The following is a 16,099-nucleotide window of genomic DNA, read 5'->3' on the forward strand; positions in this document are numbered from 1 at the left end:
TTCCCAGAGGATATAGCCCACCCACCTTACTCCCAACCGACTTCAGTCATCAATCTTTTATCGATTTAACCTATCTAGTTATATTACAAATCTTATTATGAAAAGCATCAAGTCCAATTTTTTTTTTCAATAACTTCTGTTTTCATTCAGAAAATTATATTTAATGGATGTTTTTCAATAACTCCATTTCTAATCTATTTGCTGATGTAGAGTGTCTATTCATATACAGTCCACTTTCAAAGGTAAACCTTGAAGTTGCCTTTGTTTTGAAATAGATGGCGTTGATGCATCCACTGTTGGGACCATTACATAATGTCCTAATTTGCATTAAAACGAAAAAATATAATGCAATATGTTTGCTATAATATTTTTCACCACAACTAATAAGATTTCAATTATATTACTCTTATTTATAATAGATGTGTTATTCTACATAATTATAACTCTTGCTCTAATACACCTCCCAACGGCTTATTTCTTCGGAAACGTTATAAAATTATGGAAAACCCCTAAATAACTGGGGGTTTTACTAGTCAAGTATATTTTTTAAAGTTCGGGGATTTAAAGTAAAGTAGTTTAAAGTTGGCTGCTCTTCAAATCAGGATCTGAAATTACAAATTATTGACTTTCCACTCAATGCATAGCAGGTTCAAATTTACAAGTTTTATCTAATTTAGTTTTTTTCCGAAACAAAAAACTTTGAAAAAAAATTCGTTCCCTCTTTTGACAGGGTAATTATTTGACAATATGCGTAAACTGTGAAAGATTTTTTTCATACTAATCATCATTTTAGGTCAAATGCTTGTGAATTGGCTGTTGATTGAATTGGACGAAGTAAATTATCAAAGACAAAAGATAAAGCAGTTCGGGACAATGTTTATAATAACCCGTTTTTCTATTTCTAGAACATGAAGAATAAAATAATTGAATATGAGAACGCTGATAACTGAGATCCAGGTTTTTCATTAGATCTCAATCATCAGAGTTGTAATTTTTCAAAATATTGGGGGAGAGGGGGGGGGCAAAGTTGGGGCCAATTTTTCACATCACATGTAATATCTTTTGAAGCATTATGTTGCATGCTTATTGATTTTAAACTCCAGTTAGTTTTACCAGTAAATTACGGAGTAAGTGTGGTGGGACAAGTAGCTAACGCGGTTAAGTCTTTAGGATATCAGTGTCATCTGGTATTGGGTGACACTTGACATTTTTCTAAGCTTTGGAATAACACCATAAAAGCAAGGATATACTAAAGAAAACTAACCTGTTTCTCTGGATGCATGAATTATACAGGCTTACTTATTACAAGATTATTACTAGAAAATAAATTTCAGGTGGGAGGAGAGAGCAAACTAGGGCTGGAGGAGTCAGTTGCCCCCCTGGCCCATAGTAATTTACGCTTCTGTTAAACATGTAATATCTTTTGAAACATTATTCAGATAATTTTCACTATCACACGAAATTCTTACTTAATATTTATAAAGTTTACACAACAATAGCAACAAAGAACCATAGACAAAACAGTGAATATACAAGCAACAAGCAGAAATATACCTCCACCATCTAATCTGTCAAATGGGGAGCAAGACCAACAAAGTTCCAGCCCAGCGTTCTGCAACCTGCGGAACCCATCTGACAATCGCCACGACGACCTGCAAAAAGGGAGGAAAACAGGTAAATCCCAAACCAAATTGACTCTCTCACATAACCTTCTACCCGCAAAGGGACTTTCCTGGCCACAGAAAATCAAAACAAATCCAAAATGCATCATCACCACCTCCACCTCTATAAATACTCAAGGTCTAAGGCTAGAGACTCCTAATTCTTCTTCCTGCAACCTGGAAAGAGGGAAAAAGAAAACAGTTTTTAATACGAAGCCAACCCAAACCTACCGCTTTCCAACAATAGCGCTTTCGAATTTTCGCTCTTTCAACAACAAGACAGAAGATATGGAAGTTTTCTTAAGGAATCGCGACATTGACGTCATGTGCCTGACAGAAACATGGATTTCGTCTTCTGCTTTGGCCATTATCGACGGGTACTCCTGTTACATTTCCCCACGCTGCAGCGCATCAAGTGAGCATATGACGCACGGTGGCGGTGTCGGTTTCTACTGCAAAGAAACCATACCTCAAACGATCCTGGATGTCGCAGTGCCAAAGACCCATGACATCGAAGATTCAGGGCTGTGGGCACGACCAAAAGGCCTACCTTGTCAAGTGTCGTCACTGATATATGCCACGGTATATTTCCCTCCAAGAGGACCATACCGGCGACAACTAGTGGAATATCTCCAACAAAGCTGCGACCTCATCAGAAATAAATACCCATATGCTGGAATCTTTCTTTGTGGGGACTTCAACGACCTGAAGCCGAACTGGATCGAAAGCTCTATAGCCCTTCTTCAAATAGTTAAAGTAAAAACACTGGTAGAAAACACCCTCGATTTGATCTTCACTACACTTGTTGATTTCTACTTAGATCCCTCGGCGGAAGCACCACTCTCAACCAGCGACCACGCAACTGTTCTATTGCGACCAAAATCAACAGTGGAACCTAGTAAACCAACCAAATTCACTTACCGTCCGCTCACAGAGGAAGGCATAATTGGCTACAGAGAATGGCTCAACTTGGTATGCTGGTTCCGCCTTTTCAAAGACAAAAATGCAAACAGGATGACCAAACTTTTCTATGAGAAAACGACTCGAGAGTACGAACGATTCTTCCCTGAGAAGCGAGTTACAATTAAGGCACAGAGCAAACCATGGGTTACTCCGAACATAAAAGCTGCAATGAGAGAGCGAGACATGCTTTACAAGACAAAGCCCCACTCTGATGAATATAAACGGTAGAGAAATATAGTAGTGAGACTACTAAAGCAAGCTAGGCGTCTGTATGGACACCAAATATTCCCTAAGTTGTCAGCCAGTGATCCAAGGAAATTCCACACAACTGTACAGAAGTTAATGGAACTGAAGAAGTCAAAATCCATTCTGAGGGACGAGCAAGGAAAGAATTTAACCGTAGAAATAATTAGTGCCCACTTCTCAAATATTTGCCGCCAACAGCCTCCCCTCAAGACTTTACCACAGAATGGTCTGATCGAAACCATCCCTGTCATCACAGTTTCCCAGGTCCAAGAAAAACTCAAACACCTAGATATTAGGAAAGGCTCTTACCCCAGCGAAATTCCTATAAGGGTGATACACGCATGCTCCTCCTTCCTGCCACGCCATTGGCTATGATGTATAACCAGTGTATACTGGAAGGCGCTTTTCCAGATAAGTTTAAAAAGGCATTTATCACACCTATTCCGAAGAAAACATCACTGACTTCACCGTCAGACCTTAGGCCGATTTCGAAGACGCCCATCATCTCGAAAGTCTTTGAAGACTTTATTCTACAGTGGCTACTAGCAGAAGTAGAGCGTAAAATCGACCCTATGCAGTTTGGTTTTCGTCGAGGGCACAGTACAACACATTATCTGGTCAGATTACTTCATGATCTACTTGAGCACCTAGAAATTTCGGAGGCCCTTGCTGATATAATAATTTCTGATTTCGTGAGAGCTTTCGATCTCCTTGACCACGAGACTGTTATCAATGAAGCCCGTGCCCTGGAGGTCTCGCAGTCTCTGCTGTGCATCATCGCAAGTTTCCTTTCTGGTCGTCAACAGAGCGTACAACTTGAAAACGGGGAAGCATCCAACTTCCAAGACATCACATGTGGAGCAGCCCAAGGAAGCAAGCTAGGTTCTATCTTATTTGTCATTGTAATCAACCGACTGATAAGACAACATAAACAAAGGTACAAGTTCGCAGATGATTGTTCAATAAATCTACTACGATTCCTTTCACAAACACACGACCAACTCGAGCCCCTGGTTGCAGAGCTTCGGGATCAAGCTGATCAAGTGAAGCTCCAGCTAAGTCTCGAGAAAAGCTTTGTGTTGCGTGTCAACCTCCTGAAGAAGAATAGCATTGACGAATCTGCACCTCTCCAAACAAAGAAATCAGTCAAAATATTCTGCATCACACTAAGTGACGATCTTACGTTCGGAGATCACATCAATCAGATCAGAGCAAAAGCAGCTGGTCTTCTAAAATCCTTCGCAAATCTCAGAAAGTTTGGAATGACAGAATAGCTCCTTCTTTCGTGCTACAAAACTTATGAAATGCCCATAGTCATGTACAGCTGTCCTGTCTGGCACCCATCACTCACAGAGAAACACAGAAGTCAGCTTGAAACAATTCAGACAAGAGCATGCAAAATAATTCTTGGATCAAATTACAAAAACTACGAAGAAAGCTTGAGCGAACTCAGGCTCCCAACCCTGGATGAGAGGAGGCACGAAACGTGTATGAAGTTTAGAGCTAACATCCTGAAGTCCCCAACGCACCGAGATATCCTGCCTCAGTTTACTTCAGTGACCCACGCACACAAGACGAGGCTGGCAACTTTTAAAGAGAGAAAAGAAATGTTAGAATGCCCGCCTGCACACTCAACGACAAGATTTTTAAACTCCTTCGTTCCTTACTACGTGAAGCACTACAACGACAATATCCTCAAAGCGAAGTGATAGCTCATCATGTGTGTTCTTTATGTTGCATCTTTTTGCGTTTTTCTCTTTTTTTGTTTGACGATACCCATGTTGTTGCATTGTGATAAAGTGAAAGAATAAAGATTATTTATTTATTTAATAAAGTATTTACTTGGAATTGACTTTTCTTCCTTTATATTGACTGGAAAGAGAATCTGTAAAAGAGAAATATCAAATTTTATTCGCGAACTAAAGCACTATTGTTTTTTTATTTAAATAATTAAAACATTTCTTACTTGGAATCTGATTTTCTTCCTTTATGCTGACTTAAAAGAGAACCTGAAAAAGATGAATAGCAAATATTAGTCATAAGCTAAAGCACAATTGTTTTTTCTTTAACTAATTGTAAATTACTAACGTGAAATTGAAGTTTCTTCCTCCGTGTTCACTCAAAAGAAAAAAACAAGTGAAAACAATTGAAAACAATAAGGTTTAAGAAGAATGGAGATGGTGGTTTAAGAAGGCTTCTATATACAGAGCTTTATTGATGATTATCCAGCAGTATGGAACTATCCCAGCTCTGGTTATTATCAAAAGTAACTTCCTTTGAAACCTAGAATGCTGAAGTCTTTCCTATTTGGAAAATACTTGTTAAGTTTTTTGTGCAATCCGTTTTATTTTAGTTCAAAGAAATGTTTCAAGTTAAGGCTTGGGATTTATCTTAAAATGACATAGTTTGCTAAGATTCAGAATAATTATTTCATTCTGCTAAATTATTTAATAGTAAAGTTTTAAATAAGTGCAAAGAGGACCTTCGGATGAAAATTTCCTAAATTCAAGATTTGGACCTGGATTTAAAAAAAGGATATTAATATAGATCAACGGTATGACGTCCAGTCCAATACATTTAAATCTTAAATTATTTGCTCTCTTTTGTGGAATAAGAAGATTTTACCTTAGCAGAAAAAAAATATGTTTACTAAGTAGCAATTGCTGAAAGATAGTTTGTGTTTGCCACGTTACACCCGGACTTGCCTATTGCATTTCTCTCTAGGAGGAGGGATAATATGTTAAAATACTAATGGGGATTGGAAACATGATGCTGTAAGTACGAAGAAAGCATTAACTACTTTAAATTTCATAGATTAGATATATTTTTTTTATTCTTAAGTTGTTTGTTATTAACTTGGATATCATTTGTGAAATAGATATTCAGATCGTATGCTCACGAAACAAAAACATATATTCTCTTTTTTTTCTCTTATTTATTAATAAAACAGATTGTGGATGACAGACAAAACTGAAACGGAAAATGGGCGTAATTTTAAACAGCATTTTACGTACAAGGCAAAACAGTCCCCATTGAAGAGGATATTTTGTACAAAGGATTTAAGCTGTCTTGCAAAATGTCCAAAACGGAACGCTACAAGTAAATTCTATTGCACGCGGAATGCAAAATCCTATCAATGGCAAGAAAGACACCACATTGTTATTCTATGCTTCAAAATCTCGAAAAAGTTATCTCTGTTTTGAAATAGATGGCGCTCTTGTATTTGCCATGGTTTAACTTGTGTTAAAAGGAAAACGTGTAACATGTTGGGTCCTGTGGTGGCGCAGTTGATTTGACCTTAGCTTGGTAATACGGGACCCAGAGATCGAATCACGCTACAGGAATGCACTGCAGGGCCGACGCAGGGACCATAGTAGTCAAGAACCGTCGTTAATTCTTAAATAATAATAATGTAACATGTTGGCTTCAAAATAAAAACTAAATGAAACAAACTTATTTTTCTCCACAACTAATGATTTTGAATAGATATGTTATTTTATGAATAGATGCGAATAGCGTTTCTTTGTATGAATCGTTGCATTTTTTTTTTTTTTTTATTGATTATTTGTTTCTAATTGTTAGTTCTCTGTTGAAAAACAATAAAAAAAAGAAAATTGATAAAGGGGGAAACACTCCCTAAAAGTCATAGAATGTCACACCATCGCATTCAGCGTATCAGAGATTCCTACCGTAGAAGTTTCCAGCTCCTATCCACAAAAATGTGGAACTTCGTATTTTTTGCCAGAAGATCTATCACGGGTGTGTTTTTATTTGTTTGTTTTTTGTTTTTCTCAAGGGTGATTGTATCGACCCATTGGTCCTAGAATGCCGTGAGAGGGTTCATTCTAACGAAAATTAAAAGTTCTAGTGCCCTTTTTAATTGACCAAGAAATTGGGGGGGGGGGCACCTCGTCCCGCTCCCAGGCTCATTTTTCCCCAAAGTCAACAGATCAAAATTTTGAGTTAGCCATTTAGTTCAACATAGTCGAAAAACATGATAACTATGTTTTCGGGGGGATGACTTACTCCCCCACAGTCCCAGTGGGAGGGACTGCAAGTTACAAACTTTGACCAGTGTTTATATACAGTAATGGTGATTGTGAAGTGCATAGACGTTTTCAGGGGGATTATTTTGGTCGGGGGGTTGAGGAGAGTTGGCTACGTGGGAGGATTTACATGGGGGAAAAGAAATTCCATGAAAGAAGCGCAGGGTTTTCTAGCATTATTAAAAAAAAATGAAGAAATAAATATGAAAACGTTTTTTCAACTGAAAGTAAGGATCAGCATTAAAGCTTAAAATAAACGGAAATTATTGCGCATATAAGGGATTCGTCTCCTCCTAAATACCTCGCTCTTTACCCTAAAGCATTTTTAGTAATCTCAACTATTTATTCTACGGCTTTTATGATTCAGGGGTCATTCTTAAAGAATTGGGTCAAAATTTAAGCTTTAGTATAAAGAGTGAGGTATTAACAAGGGGGCAAACCCCCTCATATACTTAATAAAACATAAGAATATAGTAGATCGTTACATAATTTAATTTGTAAGTTGCGTATATTTTTTACTAAGAAAACGTTCGTAAAAAGTTAAAAGTTCTACTTGCCTTTTGAAGTAACCAACAAATTTGAGAGAAACTGGGCCTTCTCCCACACCCCTTTTTTTCCTCAAAATCGTCTTATCAAAACTAAGATAAAGCCATTTAGCCCCCCCCCCGAAAAAATTTGCAAATGTTATTTAATTGTTCATGTGTGGAGAGCCAAAATCAAACATGCATTAATTCAAAAACGTTCAAAAATTAAATAAAAAAAAATATTTTTTTTTTAACTGAAAGTAAGGAGCGACATTAAAACTTAAAACGAACAGGAATTATTCCGCGCATGAAAGAGACTGTTCCCTCCTTAACGCCACGCTCTTTGCGCTAAAGTTTTTTACTGTTTTAAAAAGTAAAATTGAGAGAAAGAGTCAAACTTTAGCGTAAAGAGCGAGGCGTTGAGGAGGAAACAGCACCTTTCATGCGCGGAGTAATTTCTGTTCGTTTAAAGTTTTAATGTCGCTCCTTACTTTCGGTTAAAAAAACTTGTTTTTTTTATTTAATCAAGATAGAATTGAAAGTATCTTGTTCTGGTATACATGCAGACAAAAATAAACAAGAACCTCCTGAAGAAGAAGGAGAACCTCCTTCTTCTGGTAAAAAAAATCTTGACGATCTTGACGAAACTCAGCTTCAATTGTAGATATCAAATACTAAATTCGCTTGTAAACAGAATAAAGTTGTGTTATTTAATCTTTTAATTTTCCAATGTCGTTTTTCGATTGCGTCGTTTGAATTAATTCAGGCTTAAAGGAACCGAACTGGTAGCAACTCATGTAAATAGAATAGAATCGTTTTATTTTATCGTTTAATTCTTCTTTTAAATAATCTTGGATTTAAATAGAGTCATTTAAATTAAATCAGGTTTAAAGGGAACGGTCTGGTATCCTAGCAACTGGCCTAAAAATCTGTTTATGCTCGCATTTGATCTATTTCTGTCGGATGGTTCAGTAGTTAGTTTGGGAAAATTCAACTGAAACCTGACAAGATAATATGAACAAACCAAAAGCAAGAGACAAGGTTAGGCGCATGGATTGTCGGTCAAACTTTGATTACGAGTGGAAAAGAAGGCAAGAATTTCCCAAAACAATTGAAAAGTAATTAAGTTTCAAAGAAAAGGAGTTCCACGTGACCCTTTCAAAGCTATTGTATTCAGGATAGTGAAAACAACTCGATTACAATACGAGGTTGAGAGGGATATAACGCTTGAGAAGGACAAGCAAGATTTGGTTTTGGACCTAGTCTCCTCCTGACTTTGGACTCCAGAACCCCCTGTCTCCTCCCAATGTTTCTTTTGGTATGCTATTTACTTTTTAACATTTATCTCTCCATATTTTCACGGACAAAACGTAAATTTTCAGTAGGCTAATTAGTTTTTGAAATATAGCGTTAAGGCTACAGTAGTCCAGGGTCCTTTGTTCTTCTGAATTGTTTTCTCCAATATTTTTTTTTGGTGAGGTTAAGAGAGAATTCGAAAAGAATCAATTTCTTAATGCCCGTTAACTGACCCTTTTGACTCAAATGCTCTATTGCAAAACTGAATGCATGAGGTCTAATTATTCTTTTAGAAAAATAGTAAGGCCTGAACCAAATGTCGTTTATAATATGGCTAAAAAAGAAAAAAAAAATGGATGTTCCCATACACATAAACGCAATTGTTATTATTTGATGTATTTATTGAGAAGGATATGGTGGAGATTTCGTGGTGATTTTACTTCCATTAATATCTTTCCATTAAGTCTTAATATATGTACTTTTTGGCTTCATAATTGAGAGCATGTAAATTGCTCGTTTGTGTTTTATTCACTCAAACTCTTAATCTTGAATAGTCAGGCATAAAACGGGTTTAAAATAAGCATTTGATTTTTTTTTTTTTTTTTTTTTGAAAGCTTTTAACTTCAGTTTTATTGTTGAAGAAACACGACTGATTTTAGTTTAAAATGCGCTATATCCAGCTCATATATCAGCAAAAATATTTCGCACAGCTTCTCTTTTAATAGTGTTATATATGTCCTTTTTTATTTTAGTATGCATAGTATATGATTTTTTTTTTATTCTTAGATTTGTGGTCCATGGTATTGTCAGATATTTTTCACTAGTCCTTTATCAAGGTTTTAGTCTACTAGTGAACTTTCTTTTGAAAGAGGTAACAGAAAAACTTTTTGGGATAAATCCTCCAGGAAGATCATTTATCATTATTATTTTTTTTTTTTCTTTATTTTTTTTTTGAATTCTCCGGAAAGATCATTCTAGAACAAAGTGCAACGTTCAATGAAGCTAATTAGTATTTTTTTTTTATTATTATCATTTTTTTTCTTTTGTTTCTTTATTTTTGTTTTGAATTATTTAACTTGAACTTTTAGATAATGCAGCAAATGAGCTCTTATGCCCCAGTGCAGTCTCCAGGGCCTTCGCCACTATATCCTGCCTCTGTTACTTTGAGTGTAGGGACTTCACAGAAAAGTCCAATATCACAAACTGCCATTCATCCATCTCAGACTCAACGCTTCCAGCACAAATACATAAGCAGATTTCACAAAAGTATCTTTCAATTGTGAATCCAAGTATTTTTTGCTCATCAGTGCAGGTTATACAAAACAATGTGAAAATTTTAAATGCCAAATGTCAGAAGGTAAATGTCAATAAAATGGATGGTACCTCAATGGATGTACCTCAGTCACAAACTTTGACAGCAGTGAATGAGCCTCCTTTTGAACAGGTGCTCCCTAAGCCTCCTTCAGTTGAACGTAGTTCTAAAATATCTGTGAGTCGTGACGTGAATAAGGAAAACTAAGTTGAAGTGGTGATTCTGCCAGATAAATCTGGCAAAGTAGACGTTGATGGTGATAGAGCTGTGAATATTGTGGAGAATGAAAAATCTAGTGTAAAGAGTGTACAAAAAAAATGATAATCTGATTAAACTACAAACAGACTAAGGATATTGGAATTATGAAGCCAACAATCTGGCTCAGCAAACTATCGCCTGAGATAATTTTTTTTTTTTTTTTTTTATGATTAGTTTTTACTCTGTTCATTTATCTTGAATTATTTATCACTCTTTTATTTAATATTTTATATCAATTTATTGTAACTTTGTTAATTTATATCGTTAATTTATATGTTAATTTATATACGTTAATTTACATTAATTACGTTTATATACGTTAAAACGTTAATTTATATATATATATATATATATATATATATATATATATATATATATATATATATATATATATATATATATATATATATATATATATATATATATATATATATATATATATATATATATATATATATATATATATATATATATGTATATATTTATATGTATATATTATGCTATAAATTTTTTTATATTATTTTCTCTATTATTTTGTTATCATTCTTATTATTTTATTTATTTTATTCCATCAAAAACAGGCCTAATCATAAACGAACAAGGTCAAAGTAATTAGGTTTGTCTAGGTTAAAGTGTAATACTTTAAAATATGCTTTTATCAGGATATATGTAGACTTATTGTCCTCTCCTCATTGGTCTTTGAATCTGGTTAATCTAAAGAATCTTCCTCCCTGAAATTATGGATATCAGTAGACAGAGAAGCGTCTTGTTTTCTTCAAAATTATAAAAAAGAAAGGATACTAAAGCTTAGTAGGATTAATACTTGAAACAATCTTGATTAGTCGTTGGGTAACTGCAATTGCAAACCTTATAGAAAACAAAAAATAAGTAAGGATGGGTGATGTCACATATTAGACAATCTTATCAAAAATATAAAAATTATGTGCAAAGAACACGGGCAATAATTGCAAAAGATGACACACCTTCAGGGACTTATAAACGAGCCGTGTTTACAGCAAAGTATACGTGGTTAATGTTACTATTTGCTTAGTTGCCTATAGCATTTTAGTTCAAAATTTGCCAGATAAGAATTTTTCATTACCTTTTAAGGATTCCATCCGAGGAAGTTACAAAAAGAGTCGGATAAAGGAGGCTTGAACGCACTCCACATTTTACAGAAATATTCTTCTTCTCTTAATTCTTCTTCCAGCTCTTATTACCTTTCTTAGAGAGAGGTTTGATTAATGTATGCCTTAAAACTACTAAGTGTTCTTTTAAAAGTAAGTAAGTCTTTTAAAGTAAATCTCTTTTAGAATGAGAATCACATTCATAATCTTCAGTATCTTATCTCTTGCTAAATAACTACCTTATTTCAAGACTCATTTATCACGGTATCAATAGTTGATGTCTCTTATTATTTAATCTTCTTGGCGATGTTTGAACTCATTCTGACAGAATAAATCATACTTCAATTCTGAATTGTGAAGCAGATTTTGTATTATCGTTAAAAGTACTTACTACAGCTTTTATATAACTTTTTATTAATACTGGTTGTTTTTACAACAAACCCTACTCGAAGTGGGATTAATTCCTGACTTTTTATTTAGTTTTGTTATCAAAATTTATTGCTTTCTTCCGAAAAAAGGCTATTATGTCGATATTCCTGGAAAGTGCTACAATATCTCTGTCGTCTGTAGAGTAAAATATGGCAAAATATCTTTGGTTAAATGTACTAACCATACGTTGTGCTTCGTCTTTCCCTTTAAATGAATTCCAACTAAGGAAGGAGAAAAATATATTACTTAGTGATAGTTTTTTTTTAAAAGTAAATCAAATCCGAATAAATTCATGCAACTAGTCATAAATCATTTGACCAGTTTGAATCAAGAAGATCCAATCTAGGATGCAGAAAGTTCCTCCTTACTTCCAAAGACCGAATTCGATTTTAAGAGCTGACTATTGAAATGCAGGAAGTTATTGTAAAGAGTAAGGATATAATAATAATTTATTTGTAACCCACTGTACAAGTTTAAGATAGTGGAGTATGAAAGAAAAAGATATAAAGATAATGCAAAATATAAAGAAAATACAACAAAACAACAACTGACAATCATTCAATGAAAAAACCGGATGAGACCATGGTGCGCACCAAGACGGAAACACGCATCAGCGCCAATATTGGTCAGCAGATTCTCCAGCGAACACAAAGTTTCGGTAGCTCCGTAGCGATTTACGAGGTGTCTGTTTCGAACCGATCTGGGTAGGTACAAAAGGAATTTACAATAACGAAAATAATTAATCCTCATTTGCTTAAGATCAATCTTTGTAAAAATAGGATACAATCCGGACGCAGACAAAACGGCATGGTCGCAAAAACTAGAATACAGCTTAGCCAGTCCACGTCTGCTAAAACGACCACGATTTGCAACAATTTTTGCATAGCCAATTCTTAACTTATCTCTAGTATCAATTAAAAACTTCCTCCGCGTGCTAGGAAGTGAATCGCAAACAGATATACCCAGCCACTTCAACATCTTCACTCTAGATATAGCAAAACTTCCGCAACTCAAAGAGTTAACACAATCATTATTATTAAAAGATAAATATTCATATTTGGCAACATTGAAAGAAAGGCCAAAATCTTTGAACAATGATACAGCCAGGCGGACATTACGCTCGAGTTCGCTCTTAGAGTGACTAATTAAAAGGTCATCGGCATATGCTAAGTAAGAAATGTCACTATACCCAAAAAACAATTTGATTGGATCTTAGTCAGAACACTTGCAATACAAGCATCGAAAATATAAGGTGAAAGGACGCCTCCTTGTCTGACCCCACATTTGACTGGTATATTCCCGAAAGTAAGGCCATTAGATTTCAGTCTCACATACGAATTAGAATACCAAAATTATAGCACAGATAATATTAAAATGTTAGTACCAAGCTGATGTATTGACCGAAAAGTTTGTGAATGAAAAACAGTGTCGAATGCTTTAGAAATGTCCAATGCACAAATGTGTAATGACTGACCTTTAGTATGCGCGTCTTTGAGGAGAACAGCAAGCACCCTACGTGCATGCTGGCATCTAATTCCCTTTTTGAATCCAAACTGATTGGTATCATAATTAACAAAATCAATAATAGACGGGAGAAGTACGTAATCAAAAACTTTGCTTATATAACAGTTATTGACCTGTATGAATCACATTTATTAGGATCTTTCCCTCTTTTCAAAACCGAAGTTACAGTCCCACAAAGAAAACTGTCAGTGACTAGTGACGAACAAAGGCACATTAATAACAGTAACTGCAAATGAATCATCAAATCTGGGGAATCTTTTCATAAATGCCATCAATACCGATCGAACATGATTTCAGCCGCCTGATCAAAATAATAATATCTGCAACAGACAAAGGAGGTACATGCTTTTGTTTCACTTTGGCAGTAAGGCATACAGAAAGAAGCTGTGTGTAGCGGCAATGTACAGCAAAAGTATCAATCATCACTACGTCACAGGCTCTGATAGCTAAATAGTTTTCATCTGAGCCATAACACTGCAGGGACAAAAAAGAAAGCTGCCGCTTGATAATGCAGGCAAGACCTCAAGAATGACGGCCGCGGGTCTTTCAGGCATTTGTTGTGAACATAATGTGCTCAGAGCTACGGCGAAGAAAGTTAATAATATTGCCAGGTAGCAAATGTTCAGGAAAAGGGACTATATCAAACTTACTCAGAAGGTGATCAATGCAGATGCCCTTATCTTTGTTTCCATTTATATTAAAGGAGCAAAGAGAGACAGATGTATCAGTCATTTAGAAGTAGTGTTAGATACTACAGAACGCAATATCGGACATCTCAGACTGAAAGATACATCATTGCCGTTACAGTTAGCACACTTGGGTGAAAGTCTTCAGGGGGAATCTTTTGTCGATTCATGGGGGAGCACGACACTTGTAACAACATCGTAGAAGCTCATGATACTCGAACACACGCGGAAGCTCATAATGAGCTGTCGGACCGTTTTTTAGACCATTCGTTTTAGATGCTAGATAACCGAACGAAAGTTTAACAGTGCGGAATGTCTTGTAGCAGCAGTTACCCCGGCGCACTCAGTCAGGCAGTAGATATCGTAGTCTGCACTAATATCTTTCAGCAGGCCATACCATTTCTTTTCAATCAGTTTCACTTTAGAGTTTGCTAAAGCTGATAGAACAGCCTTACGTCCGCAGCAATATCATCAATGGTCACAACAAGTTTGTCACGTGCGTGACGCATACTGCTGATCGCTTGATGACCTTGAATTTTTTCAATCATCTCTCGACGTTTAGCAGGGTTATCCATGGTTTTCAGAAAAATCGAGATAACATCAGTAGTCTGAGCTTCCATGGTACGAGCAGTAGGAGTTGGTAGTTGCGAGAAGTTGAGCTCGTATATAGTTAGCTTGGCATCGACAGCTTCAAGTGTCTGGTCAATTTTATTCTACTTCGTTGCCAAACGGGAATAAGCAGCAACATATGACTGAAACCACAGCAGGTAAGCGGGTTCATGAAACTAAGTGAATTAGTTCTAGGAAAAAAATAAATTTTGTTATCTAGGAACTACAAGTTTTGAGTTTTAAAATCAATAGACTGGGCAGTAAACGTTAGAAACCTAATCTTTTACAAAGCCTGTATGCACGAAAATAACGTTAACTATCAGTTCCCAGCCATGTCTATTGTATGTCTCCATTTACTTTAGTTATAAAATTTATACTGAAAGTCTCTTTCAGTCTTGTAATTGTCAACTAAATACGATGAACATTAATTGTGTTCCTGAGGAAAATGAGTCTCCTAAGGTGATTAGGTTAGATGCATATCAAAAAGGCAGTCTAATCTGGAACTAGGACTAGGCTCAATTGTCTCTGACCCAAATAATGAGATTGTGTCTTACTCAAATTGTAAAACAAGACTATCGAAATCGTAGAACATAAATCAAAAACAAGTCGTACGAGAGAACTGACACCTGGCTTACTGATAAGAGTTTGTGCAAATTTCATAAGAAACTCTAAATCGTAATCGTTAAAATTATAAAAAAAAAAGTCACATGAAAGAATTAACACCTGAGCTACTTATAAGAGCATTTGCAAAATTCATGGGATTATAACCGCAAGAAAGGCAATATTTGCATCTATTCAAATTTGTGCAGAGTACTTTACAGGAATCAGATGTAAGATTCCTAATTGCGAACTTTTTCACCTTAATGAACGAAATTACATGCCTATCGATTATACTCTAGTGAATGCAACAAAATACTTACATCAGGTCGTTGTAAGGCTCCTAAATAAATAACCCTGAATATTTACCAATTCTTAAGATAAAAGTTCATTCCTTCATTATTGAACATCCAAGTTCAACCACAAAAACAAACTGTTTTATATCAGCCTACCATTCTTGAAAGAAGAATAAATTGTTTAACGACACGACTCGCCCAGTTCCGTCATGATAAACCCACTACCCTATCACCGAGGCCCGGTAGAAGATACCCTCACTGCAGCTTTGCCCTGCCCATCTGTTAGAGCATAATTTCACCAAAAAAATATGAATCCTTGAGCGAAAATAATGCTCTCCTTCTTATACCAAGCAATTCATCGCTAACGTACTGTTTCTCACTAAAGTTGTTCCTACCGTAGTCAGGTCGGAACTCCTTTCGATGTAAAGTCGGGACACCAATTTGTTACTTTCAATACCAATTAAAAGTCAATAAATCATATAAATGGCATAATTGTATTCCCTTCTATGTAGTAAAGTAAAACAA

The 16,099-nt window shown here is 35.5% G+C and overlaps 1 protein-coding gene and 1 long non-coding RNA gene across 2 annotated transcripts in view; one reads left to right on the top strand and one right to left on the bottom strand.

Annotated features, from left to right (window-relative positions):
- Window positions 1-850, top strand: part of LOC136034686 (uncharacterized) — a 45,371-nt gene extending 44,521 nt beyond the window's left edge. The window contains exon 3 of the long non-coding RNA XR_010619233.1: window positions 794-850. This is a non-coding gene — a long non-coding RNA (uncharacterized LOC136034686). The remainder of the gene's footprint in view (window positions 1-793) is intronic.
- Window positions 1-16,099, bottom strand: part of LOC136034680 (uncharacterized) — a 285,081-nt gene that overhangs the window by 245,148 nt on the left and 23,834 nt on the right. The gene's annotated exons all lie outside the window — the stretch shown is intronic.

Source organism: Artemia franciscana, chromosome 13 (assembly GCF_032884065.1).
Source record: "Artemia franciscana chromosome 13, ASM3288406v1, whole genome shotgun sequence".
In the NCBI taxonomy this organism is placed as follows: Eukaryota; Metazoa; Arthropoda; class Branchiopoda; order Anostraca; family Artemiidae; genus Artemia; species Artemia franciscana.